Source organism: Culex quinquefasciatus, chromosome 2, assembly GCF_015732765.1.
Source record: "Culex quinquefasciatus strain JHB chromosome 2, VPISU_Cqui_1.0_pri_paternal, whole genome shotgun sequence".
NCBI classification, from domain to species: Eukaryota; Metazoa; Arthropoda; class Insecta; order Diptera; family Culicidae; genus Culex; species Culex quinquefasciatus.
Genome location: NC_051862.1, coordinates 207,093,656 through 207,105,966, shown reverse-complemented (window position 1 = coordinate 207,105,966; position 12,311 = coordinate 207,093,656). Strand labels below are relative to the sequence as shown.

Genomic DNA, 12,311 nt, shown 5'->3' with positions numbered 1-12,311 from the left:
AAACCAGGGGTGTTTCAGAAAGGGGAAAACGTGAACTATAAGATACATGTATTGGTTCAGTTGTTTATTCAATAGTTCTTTTGTAAAATAGTCGACAAAGTAGCTAATTTTGACCTAAACTAACATTTCAAACGGGTGTATCTCAAAATTGGGACCATTTGGAGCAATTCTGGACCCGGATTCGGATTCAGCAGGCAAAATTCTACTAGGAACACATATACTCGTCTCAGAGACAAAATCTTGTTGGACTGTGTATTTGAAAAATAGTGGCGTTGAAAATTGTATTAAGCATTTCGGGGTGGCTTTGTTCAAGTATTTGTGTTCAAATTTTACACAATCACTAAGGTTGCTGATAAGTTTTTAAGAAGAAAAATAACACTACTCGACAAAACAAAACTTGTGTCAACGGATTCACGATATCTCATCCGTTCCTGAGAGAAAAGGCATCCCCGAATCCGATGCAATCGACAGAATTTGATTTTATGTCCACGCGGACTGATGAAAAATTGGTACATTTTTTAACATAAAAAATCGAACAATTTAAAAAAAACCATGCGTCTCCTCCCAATTATATGAGCCATCTACAAGAATATGGAAGCGCCTGGTGCATAGCCATTTCCTTTAAGCACAACGGAAACAACCAATACAAATGTATAAAAAAGTTGTCAAGTTCTCGGGGGGTCCACAGCTAGCATTTTTTGTACGATTATAAAAAATAAATATTAAAAGTTTAAAATTAATTTATTTAAAAAACATATTTTTTGATTTATTTGTTTACTAAAATTTTATGTATCTCAAAGATCTATGGGTACTTCGGGATGTCCATGGTCATCCAAGGACTGCCTGGAGTTAAGATCTACGAGTCTACCGCCGTAACAAGCAAGAGGTCGTCGGATTTTGACCCCGGATCATGTGCGTATAGCATCAGTGCATATGGTAGACTACTGTATGAATGTGTTGGGATGTTCATGGTCATCCAAGGACTCCCTGGAGTTAAGATCTACGAGTCTACCGCCGTAACAAGCAAGAGGTCGTCGGATTTTGACCCCGGATCATGTGCGTATAGCATCAGTGCATATGGTAGACTACTGTATGAATGTGTTGGGATGTTCATGGTCATCCAAGGACTCCCTGGAGTTAAGATCTACGAGTCTACCGCCGTAACAAGCAAAAGGTCGTCGGATTTTGACCTCGGATCATGTGCGTATAGCATCAGTGCATATGGTGGACTACTATATGAATGTGTTGGGATGTTCATGGTCATCCAAGGACTCCCTGGAGTTAAGATCTACGAGTCTACCGCCGTAACAAGCAAGAGGTCGTCGGATTTTGACCCCGGATCATGTGCGTATAGCATCAGTGCATATGGTAGACTACTGTATGAGTGTGTTGGGATGTTCATGGTCATCCAAGGACTCCCTGGAGTTAAGATCTACGAGTCTACCGCCGTAACAAGCAAGAGGTCGTCGGATTTTGACCTCGGATCATGTGCGTATAGCATCAGTGCATATGGTAGACTACTATATGAATGTGTTGGGATGTTCATGGTCATCCAAGGACTCCCTGGAGTTAAGATCTACGAGTCTACCGCCGTAACAAGCAAGAGGTCGTCGGATTTTGACCCCGGATCATGTGCGTATAGCATCAGTGCATATGGTAGACTACTGTATGAGTGTGTTGGGATGTTCATGGTCATCCAAGGACTCCCTGGAGTTAAGATCTACGAGTCTACCGCCGTAACAAGCAAGAGGTCGTCGGATTTTGACCCCGGATCATGTGCGTATAGCATCAGTGCATATGGTAGACTACTGTATGAATGTGTTGGGATGTTCATGGTCATCCAAGGACTCCCTGGAGTTAAGATCTACGAGTCTACCGCCGTAACAAGCAAGAGGTCGTCGGATTTTGACCTCGGATCATGTGCGTATAGCATCAGTGCATATGGTAGACTACTATATGAATGTGTTGGGATGTTCATGGTCATCCAAGGACTCCCTGGAGTTAAGATCTACGAGTCTACCGCCGTAACAAGCAAGAGGTCGTTGGATTTTGACCCCGGATCATGTGCGTATAGCATCAGTGCATATGGTAGACTACTATATGAATGTGTTGGGATGTTCATGGTCATCCAAGGACTCCCTGGAGTTAAGATCTACGAGTCTACCGCCGTAACAAGCAAGAGGTCGTCGGATTTTGACCCCGGATCATGTGCGTATAGCATCAGTGCATATGGTAGACTACTGTATGAATGTGTTGGGATGTTCATGGTCATCCAAGGACTCCCTGGAGTTAAGATCTACGAGTCTACCGCCGTAACAAGCAAGAGGTCGTCGGATTTTGACCTCGGATCATGTGCGTATAGCATCAGTGCATATGGTAGACTACTATATGAATGTGTTGGGATGTTCATGGTCATCCAAGGACTCCCTGGAGTTAAGATCTACGAGTCTACCGCCGTAACAAGCAAGAGGTCGTCGGATTTTGACCCCGGATCATGTGCGTATAGCATCAGTGCATATGGTAGACTACTGTATGAGTGTGTTGGGATGTTCATGGTCATCCAAGGACTCCCTGGAGTTAAGATCTACGAGTCTACCGCCGTAACAAGCAAGAGGTCGTCGGATTTTGACCCCGGATCATGTGCGTATAGCATCAGTGCATATGGTAGACTACTGTATGAATGTGTTGGGATGTTCATGGTCATCCAAGGACTCCCTGGAGTTAAGATGTAACCGTTGTACTAAATTGGTTTATTTGATTCTAAGAAACATCACAAATTTAGCGCTTTGCGCAAACTCTATTTATATAACATTTTCATTTATTATTATTACCTTATTAATTGAATTTAAAATACGATTTCGAAGATAGCCCCTTTGTAAAGACACTCACTGCTTCACAGTGAGTGACGGAGTGCAAGCACTCGCGTTTACCCCTGATGATTAGGCAACCCCCATGACGTGAGTTCGCTGCGCGCGCTTTGACGAGCGGTTGCTCAAACCGACACGTGATTGGAACTCAGTTACGATCTTAAGAGGCCGCACGTGCAGATTCTGAACCAAGGGTTTGACTCGTTTATCTTCGTGAGAATTGGAAAAGGAGAGCGTGTAGGCCGTGTACCTTCAGCGTACCGAGTGGGAGCGGGACACACTATTAGAGAGCGATATTTCCCGAATAGGCTAAGCCCAACGCAACGTTTACGTGCATCCGGTGGATTCGTACGTAACTTCGGCGATCAGTTTCCCAGGCTCGAGTCTGAGAAATTTTAGTGACTCGATCACATTCTCCTAACCCGTGGAACGATTCGGAAGTGCAGTGAATTTGCTGGAGTTGTAACGTAGGTAATCTGCGCGAGGTTCGATCTCGGGTGTTAATTTAAAGTTAACTTTTCAGAAGCTAGGCCGATAGAAAAGTAGTGCGATAGATAGCTAGCTTTTGTGACCTTTGTGCGAGAACCTGCGAAGAAAGGTAATGTAGTCAGTGTGCGAAATAGTGCGTGCTCTAAAACGATTGTTTCGACGGTCCGTGTTCTCTTTAGGCAGCGTGGTCACAAGTTTACTTGTCTCCGGCGGCTTCCCTCGTCCGCGGACAGGATTGCTGGCCGAGCTACAACCCTGTGGCCAGCCGCCACGCCGTCAACATCGTGGCAGAAAAACCCCCGGTCGTACCGCAACCTTCGACCGAGCCACTCCAGTCACCTGTGGCCTTTTCGACGTAAACGCCTGGCCGCACCGCAACCTAGTTGCCGCGGCGATCTTCGTCGACTCGTGAGGATTCTTCACGAATCACCGTTCGAAGCTGCCTGGCCCCCAACAACCACGTGGCCCGCAGCGAACGCCTCGAACACGCCGTGACGCTGTCACGGACCGAAGGTCGGCAGACCTGAAGACCGACCACGTGGCAAATCGATCGGTTCCCGACGCCTGGTAGGTGAGTCGATCATCCGCCACACAACCATCGTGATCGCACAACAGCAGCAGTAGCAGGTAGCAGAACTCGCAGAGCAGCAGTCTACGGCGCCGGCAAGGGCGAAGTAGAGGAGAAAGAACGCGCACAACGACGACGACGACGACGGGCTCGTAAGTACAAACTCTGTGTTAGTTGTCCGTGTGCACATGTGACGTCCTTTGAACCACAGAGTTCGCAAGCATGTACAACCCGCACTAGCCCGCACCGCTAGCCCCCCCCCCAAAAACGCCCCATTGTTGAAGATCTCCGGAGAAGAATTAAGAGCACGCACACTGTAGGATAGGGTGGTCGTAATTAGAAGATGGATTGTAACTATTAGGGAATAAAACTGAACTCAAAAATGTTAATCTGCGATCTTTAAATGCCGTCTTTAATAAAGTCCCTATTTAACCCGACTCAAGTTGCTTTGGTTGATGCTTGGGAAAGAATTTAGTTATGAGCGCTTGCGCTACGCTTCAGCGGTCTGCCGCGCACCGGTCACTCTGCGACACCTGGTGGTGGGATCAGTAACTATCGATGATGAATGAGTATTGATGTTGGGAGCATTCGTTGAGCACGTTGGTTTTAGGTCAATTCGGGCATTATGGGCTCGGATAATACTGAAGTTCGGTAAGTCGGACGCAGGAAACTGCGGGGAAAGCTGAATCGTTCTCCAAACCTCTTCTCACGAGTAAACTGGACCTTCCTAAGGAAGAGTCTCAAGCTGGGCAACTTTAGATCAGGCGGGTGGTCCTCTAACGAGGTGGCGCTTAAGCTATCCGCTTCTTCCAGTGCGCTTCGGCGATCTCGCACATTTCCCTGTAACATTTTCTTGGAATTTTTCCCTGTACCGTACCATGACGTTCTGGTCCAACGTCCGTACGGTTACAAAGATCTACGAGTCTACCGCCGTAACAAGCAAGAGGTCGTCGGATTTTGACCCCGGATCATGTGCGTATAGCATCAGTGCATATGGTAGACTACTGTATGAATGTGTTGGGATGTTCATGGTCATCCAAGGACTCCCTGGAGTTAAGATCTACGAGTCTACCGCCGTAACAAGCAAGAGGTCATCGGATTTTGACCCCGGATCATGTGCGTATAGCATCAGTGCATATGGTAGACTACTGTATGAATGTGTTGGGATGTTCATGGTCATCCAAGGACTCCCTGGAGTTAAGATCTACGAGTCTACCGCCGTAACAAGCAAGAGGTCGTCGGATTTTGACCCCGGATCATGTGCGTATAGCATCAGTGCATATGGTAGACTACTGTATGAATGTGTTGGGATGTTCATGGTCATCCAAGGACTCCCTGGAGTTAAGATCTACGAGTCTACCGCCGTAACAAGCAAGAGGTCGTCGGATTTTGACCTCGGATCATGTGCGTATAGCATCAGTGCATATGGTAGACTACTATATGAATGTGTTGGGATGTTCATGGTCATCCAAGGACTCCCTGGAGTTAAGATCTACGAGTCTACCGCCGTAACAAGCAAGAGGTCGTTGGATTTTGACCCCGGATCATGTGCGTATAGCATCAGTGCATATGGTAGACTACTATATGAATGTGTTGGGATGTTCATGGTCATCCAAGGACTCCCTGGAGTTAAGATCTACGAGTCTACCGCCGTAACAAGCAAGAGGTCGTCGGATTTGACCCCGAATCTTGTGTGTATAGCATCAGTGCATATGGTAGACTACTGTATGAATGTGTTGGGATGTTCATGGGCATCCAAGGACTCCCTGGAGTTAAGATCTACGAGTCTACCGCCGTAACAAGCAAGAGGTCGTCGGATTTTGACCCCGGATCATGTGCGTATAGCATCAGTGCATATGGTAGACTACTGTATGAATGTGTTGGGATGTTCATGGTCATCCAAGGACTCCCTGGAGTTAAGATCTACGAGTCTACCGCCGTAACAAGCAAGAGGTCGTCGGATTTTGACCTCGGATCATGTGCGTATAGCATCAGTGCATATGGTAGACTACTATATGAATGTGTTGGGATGTTCATGGTCATCCAAGGACTCCCTGGAGTTAAGATCTACGAGTCTACCGCCGTAACAAGCAAGAGGTCGTTGGATTTTGACCCCGGATCATGTGCGTATAGCATCAGTGCATATGGTAGACTACTATATGAATGTGTTGGGATGTTCATGGTCATCCAAGGACTCCCTGGAGTTAAGATCTACGAGTCTACCGCCGTAACAAGCAAGAGGTCGTCGGATTTTGACCCCGAATCTTGTGTGTATAGCATCAGTGCATATGGTAGACTACTGTATGAATGTGTTGGGATGTTCATGGGCATCCAAGGACTCCCTGGAGTTAAGATCTACGAGTCTACCGCCGTAACAAGCAAGAGGTCGTCGGATTTTGACCCCGGATCATGTGCGTATAGCATCAGTGCATATGGTGGACTACTATATGAATGACCTATTGTTTGTTACGGCGGTAGACTCGTAGACTCATGGGAGTCCTTGGATGACCATGAACATCCCAACACATTCATACAGTAGTCTACCATATGCACTGATGCTATACACACAAGATTCGGGGTCAAAATCCGACGACCTCTTGCTTACGGCGGTAGACTCGTAGATCTCTCCAGGAGTCCTTGGATGACCATGAATATCCCATACCATGCACTGCTATACGCACATGATCCGAGGTCAAAATCCGACGACCTCTTGCTTGTTACGGCGGTAGACTCGTGATCTTGGATGACCATGAACATCCCAACACACTCATACAGTAGTCTACCATATGCACTGATGCTATACGCACATGATCCGGGGTCAAATCCGACGACCTCTTGCTACTTAACTCCAGGGAGTCCTTGGATGACCATGAACATCCCAACACATTCATATAGTAGTCCACCATATGCACTGATGCTATACGCACATGATCCGAGGTCAAAATCCGACGACCTTGCTTGTTACGGCGGTAGACTCGTAGATCTTAACTCCAGGGAGTCCTGGATGACCATGAACATCCCAACACATTCATACAGTAGTCTACCATATGCACTGATGCTATACGCACATGATCCGGGGTCAAAATCCGACGACCTCTTGCTTGTTACGGCGGTAGACTCGTTAACTCCAGGGAGTCCTTGGATGACCATGAACATCCCAACACATTCATACAGTAGTCTACCATATGCACTGATGCTATACGCACATGATCCGGGGTCAAAATCCGACGACCTCTTGCTTGTTACGGCGGTAGACTCGTAGATCTTAACTCCAGGCAGTCCTTGGATGACCATGGACATCCCGAAGTACCCATAGATCTTTGAGATACATAAAATTTTAGTAAACAAATAAATCAAAAAATATGTTTTTTAAATAAATTAATTTTAAACTTTTAATATTTATTTTTTATAATCGTACAAAAAATGCTAGCTGTGGACCCCCCGAGAACTTGACAACTTTTTTATACATTTGTATTGGTTGTTTCCGTTGTGCTTAAAGGAAATGGCTATGCACCAGGCGCTTCCATATTCTTGTAGATGGCTCATATAATTGGGAGGAGACGCATGGTTTTTTTTAAATTGTTCGATTTTTGCCTTCCTCACTGAGGTAAGGCTATAATCCTGCTCGAAAAATGAACTTTTGAAAAACAGCTCGTAGACCTATATTCATGTATACCTATCGACTCAGAATCGAAAACTGAACAAATGTCTGTGTGTGTGTGTGTATGTGTGTGCGTATTCCCCTTGGTGCTCAAAATTCTTGCCAAGTTTTCTCGGCACTGGCTGATCCGATTTGAGTCAAATAAGTTGCATTCGATCCGGTTTGGTGCCCCATACTGCACTATTGAATTGTTTGAAGATCCGATAAGTAGTTCAAAAGTTACGTATAAAAAAGTGTCAGAGTTGTGAATCGGATCTCACATAAATGCATGTAAACTATATCCAGACCCATCACCCGACCCATCGTTGTTTAGATTATCAAAAGACCTTTCCAATGAGTCGAATACATTGGAGATCTGGCAACCCTGTCTCGAGTTATGACCACTTAAGTGGTATTTATGTACTTTTTTGAAGCCGGATCTCACTTAAATGTATGTAAACAATGTCCGGATCCATCATCCAATCTATCGTTGGGTAGGTAATCGAAAGACCTTTCCAATGAGTCCAAAACATTGGAGATCTGGCAACCCTGTCTCGAGTTATGACCACTTAAGTGGTATTTATGTACTTTTTTGAAGCCGGATCTCACTTAAATGTATGTAAACTATGTCCGGATCCATCATCCAGCCCATCGTTGGATAGGTAATCGAAAGACCTTTCCAATGAGTCCAATACATTGGAGATCTGGCAACCCTGTCTCGAGTTATGACCACTTAAGTGGTATTTATGTACTTTTTTGAAGCCGGATCTCACTTAAATGAATGTAAACTATGTCCGGATCCATCATCCAGCCCATCGTTGGATAGGTAATCGAAAGACCTTTCCAAAGAGTCCAATACATTGAAGTTCTGGCAACCCTGTCTCAAGTTATTACCACTTAAGTGATATTTATGTACTTTTTTGAAGCCGGATCTCACTTAAATGTATGTAAACTATGTCCGGATCCATCATCCAGCCCATCGTTGGATAGGTAATCAAATGACCTTTCCAATGAGTCCAAAACATTGAAGATCTGGCAACCCTGTCTCAAGTTATTACCACTTAAGTGATATTTATGTACTTTTTTGATGCCGGATCTCACTTAAATGTATGTAAACTATGTCCGGATCCATCATCCAGCCCATCGTTGGGTAGGTAATCAAAAGACCTTTCCAATGAGTCCAATACATTGAAGATCTGGCAACCCTGTCTCGAGTTATGACCACTTAAGTGGTATTTATGTACTTTTTTGAAGCCGGATCTCACTTAAATGTATGTAAACAATGTCCGGATCCATCATCCAATCTATCGTTGGGTAGGTAATCGAAAGACCTTTCCAATGAGGCGAATACATTGAAGATCTGGCATCCCTGTTTCAAGTTATGACCACTTTAGTGATATTTATGTACTTTTTTGATGCCGAATCTCACTTAAATGCATGTTAACTATGTCCGGATCCATCTTCCGACCGATCGTTGGTTAGATAATCAAAAGACCTTTCTAATGAGTCTAAAACATTGAAGATCTGACAACGCTCAGTCTCAAGTTATGACCGCTTAAGTGACATTTTTGTATTTTTTTTATTGAGAAACAAGCCTTATGGCCTATCTACAATCACTTAGCTTAGGAATTTGAATCAATGGAAATGAATCTGAGTTTCTACAATGGAAAAGTAATCAAATTAGAAACTGACGTTTGGTTTGGAAAATTTCAAAATCTACGGTAAGTTGACGTTTCCATATCAAAGGTAAACAAACAACTGCATAGCAACGTATATCAGCCCAGCAAGTATTCTAAGTTGATTGTGGATGAAGAAAGTAAGTTGCAGACTTTCCTAAGTAACTACTTTACTTAGATGTTCTAAGCTAAGTGATTGTAGATAGGCCATTACCTGACAAAGTTCGTTCTGCCTTTTTTCGTTTGTTGACGTTTTTGGCCTTTTTGTTTATTCAGCCTCCTGTGATCAAAACTTAATTTTAACCTTTCCCATACAATCTGAAAATTTTCCGGAATCGGTTGTAACTTTTTGGCACTCACGAACTTACCATACGAACCCAACGCAACAAAGAGCACCTCGATCGGACGTTCCGTGTTGAATTGATTCGCGTTCGAACAAAACCGTCGAAATTTTGTATATATATAGAAGATACAGTAACGTCATGATTCGAATTCCCGGACGCTTCGAAACCCGGACACTTCATCTTATTTTATCAATTATTTGGGTATAAGTTTGCATTATGAATGTCATAACTGTGTGATTTGATGAATTCCAATATCAACTTTTATTTAAAGTTTGTTTGAACGCTATAGTTAATGTCAAAACAATTAAATACAATAAAATTATAAATTTTCAAAAAATGCGAAACATTTCACTTGAAATATTTCATAGGCATTCGAAGCACCGGGAAGGCACAGCAAAAATTTATGGTTTCGATTTTCTTAATTCTAGCAAATTTTTATATAAACTATCGATTGTTTTGATGTTAACAGCTTATTTGAGAGCTATGGAATGCCTTTCACTAACATTTCAGTCCAAATTTGTGCGATTCATTAGTAAAATCGAGTGTCCGGAATTCGAAGCAAAAGTGTCCGGATTTCGAATCAGCTTTTATCAGTGTCCGGGATTCGAAGCACAACAAGTCATTTTAATTTTCAAATTGTGATGAAAAATTGTTAGAAAAGACATATTTTGCATGCATTTTCTTGAAACTGACTGTTTATACTACATCCTGATGATATTTCTACATTTCCAACTTGTTACATGATTTTTTGCCAGCTATAACAAAAATGATATGCTACTAAGTGTCCGGATTTCGAATCATGACGTTATGTAAAAAAAGTATTTACACCCCTTGGGCACTATGCACATTTTGTGATGAAACATGTAAAAAATTTAAAGTTTGACAGGAACCTAGTACTACGTTTTGTTCAGAAACTCATGCCAAACATTTTGCTACAAAAACTCATGAAAAGATGATTTCTATAAAAAGTTATATAACAAATACTATTACGAAAATAAAAAAGGTGCAAAAAAGTATGTACACCTTTCGAAAAATTAACATAAATAATGTTATTTGTTGACAAATCACCATAAATCCAGTCTCCCAACTCCAAATAGGCATCCTTGACTGATTAAAAGAATTTGGATTGAATATAAAGTTTACTAACTACTTAGTATAAAAGTTTATATAACTCTGGAAATTCTATATAAAACTTATCTAAACTTAATTTTGCAAACTTTTAATTCAACTAAATGTCAATATATTACCATATAATTGCTAAATAAACATTTTGGAGTGGGTATAACACCGTTTTGGGGGTATATGTATCGATAGAATAGATTTTTCGTTGGAATTTCGTACCAACCCGGAATTACGTCGTAGGAAAATCCGCCGGCATCCGAACCGGTCCACGATTCACAAGTCAACCTATGTGGAATCGGAAAGGGCATAAAATTTCCGATCTTTTGATACCCATACATCCAGGTTTTCTTTAAAACCTACGTTTTTGAATACCTGGGCAAAAAGTAAGTTTGATCCACGAGAACAAAAATTACGAAATTCCATACATTTTTGGCAGGTTGCGAAACCATAACAACGTTTTTGCTTAGGTATTTTAAAACGTAGATTAGATTTAGATAAAATTAGATTTAGATAAGTTTTATATAGAATTTCCAGAGTTATATAAACTTTTATACTAAGTAGTTAGTAAACTTTATATTCAATCCAAATTCTTCTTTTAATCAGTCAAGGATGCCTATTTGGAGTTGGGAGACTGGATTTATGGTGATTTGTCAACAAATAACATTATTTATGTTAATTTTTCGAAAGGTGTACAAACTTTTTTTGCACCTTTTTTATTTTCGTAATAGTATTTGTTATATAACTTTTTATAGAAATCATCTTTTCATGAGCTTTTTGTAGCAAAATGTTTGGCATGAGTTTCTGAACAAAACGTAGTACTAGGTTCCTGTCAAACTTTAAATTTTTTACATGTTTCATCACAAAATGTGCATAGTGCCCAAGGGGTGTAAATACTTTTTTTACATACTGTAGATAGAATTTGTGTCCAAACCCATCATATCACAAAATGTTGGTAAAAAGTGAGGAAGGCAACAACCACATAGGTGGATTAAGTTAGTTTTTAAGTTAAAAAATGTACCAATTTTTCATCAGTCCGCGTGGACATAAAATCAAATTCTGTCGATTGCATCGGATTCGGGGATGCCTTTTCTCTCAGGAACGGATGAGATATCGTGAATCCGTTGACACAAGTTTTGTTTTGTCGAGTAGTGTAATCAATGTGTAAATTTACTTAACTTAGTTTATAACCTATTTAACAATATACATAAAATAATACTTCTCAACAAAAAAAAAATCCATTGATTTTTTTTTATTTGGTAGGAGTTGAAAGATAGCATATAAAATTAGGAAATTTCAATATTTTTATAAAGATGTATGATTTTTTAAAGCAGTCAAGCCGTCAATTGACCCCCACACTCATTTTGAACATTAAAGTTGCTGTTCTATAAAATTTTGTTGCAAAATATCATTTAGAAGCATGATGAGATCATTCTTCGATAAATATGAAAATTTCCGGGATTTCTCGGGAAATTTGTTAAAAATTTCCCGTTTCCCGGGAATTTGTCCCGGGAATCATTTTGTCAAGATGATTTAATGAACATATTTAAATCATTAATTGCATTTTTGTAGGTTTGGTGCATCTTTCTTTTCCAGTGTTCTTATGTT

The 12,311-nt window shown here is 41.6% G+C and overlaps 1 long non-coding RNA gene across 1 annotated transcript; it reads left to right on the top strand.

Annotated features, from left to right (window-relative positions):
- Positions 1-2,783: 2,783 nt before the first annotated feature.
- LOC119768067 lies at positions 2,784-4,188 on the top strand. The gene is made up of 3 exons (XR_005277890.1): positions 2,784-3,334; positions 3,391-3,465; positions 3,536-4,188. It is a non-coding gene; the product is annotated as an uncharacterized LOC119768067 (long non-coding RNA).
- Positions 4,189-12,311: the final 8,123 nt, after the last annotated feature.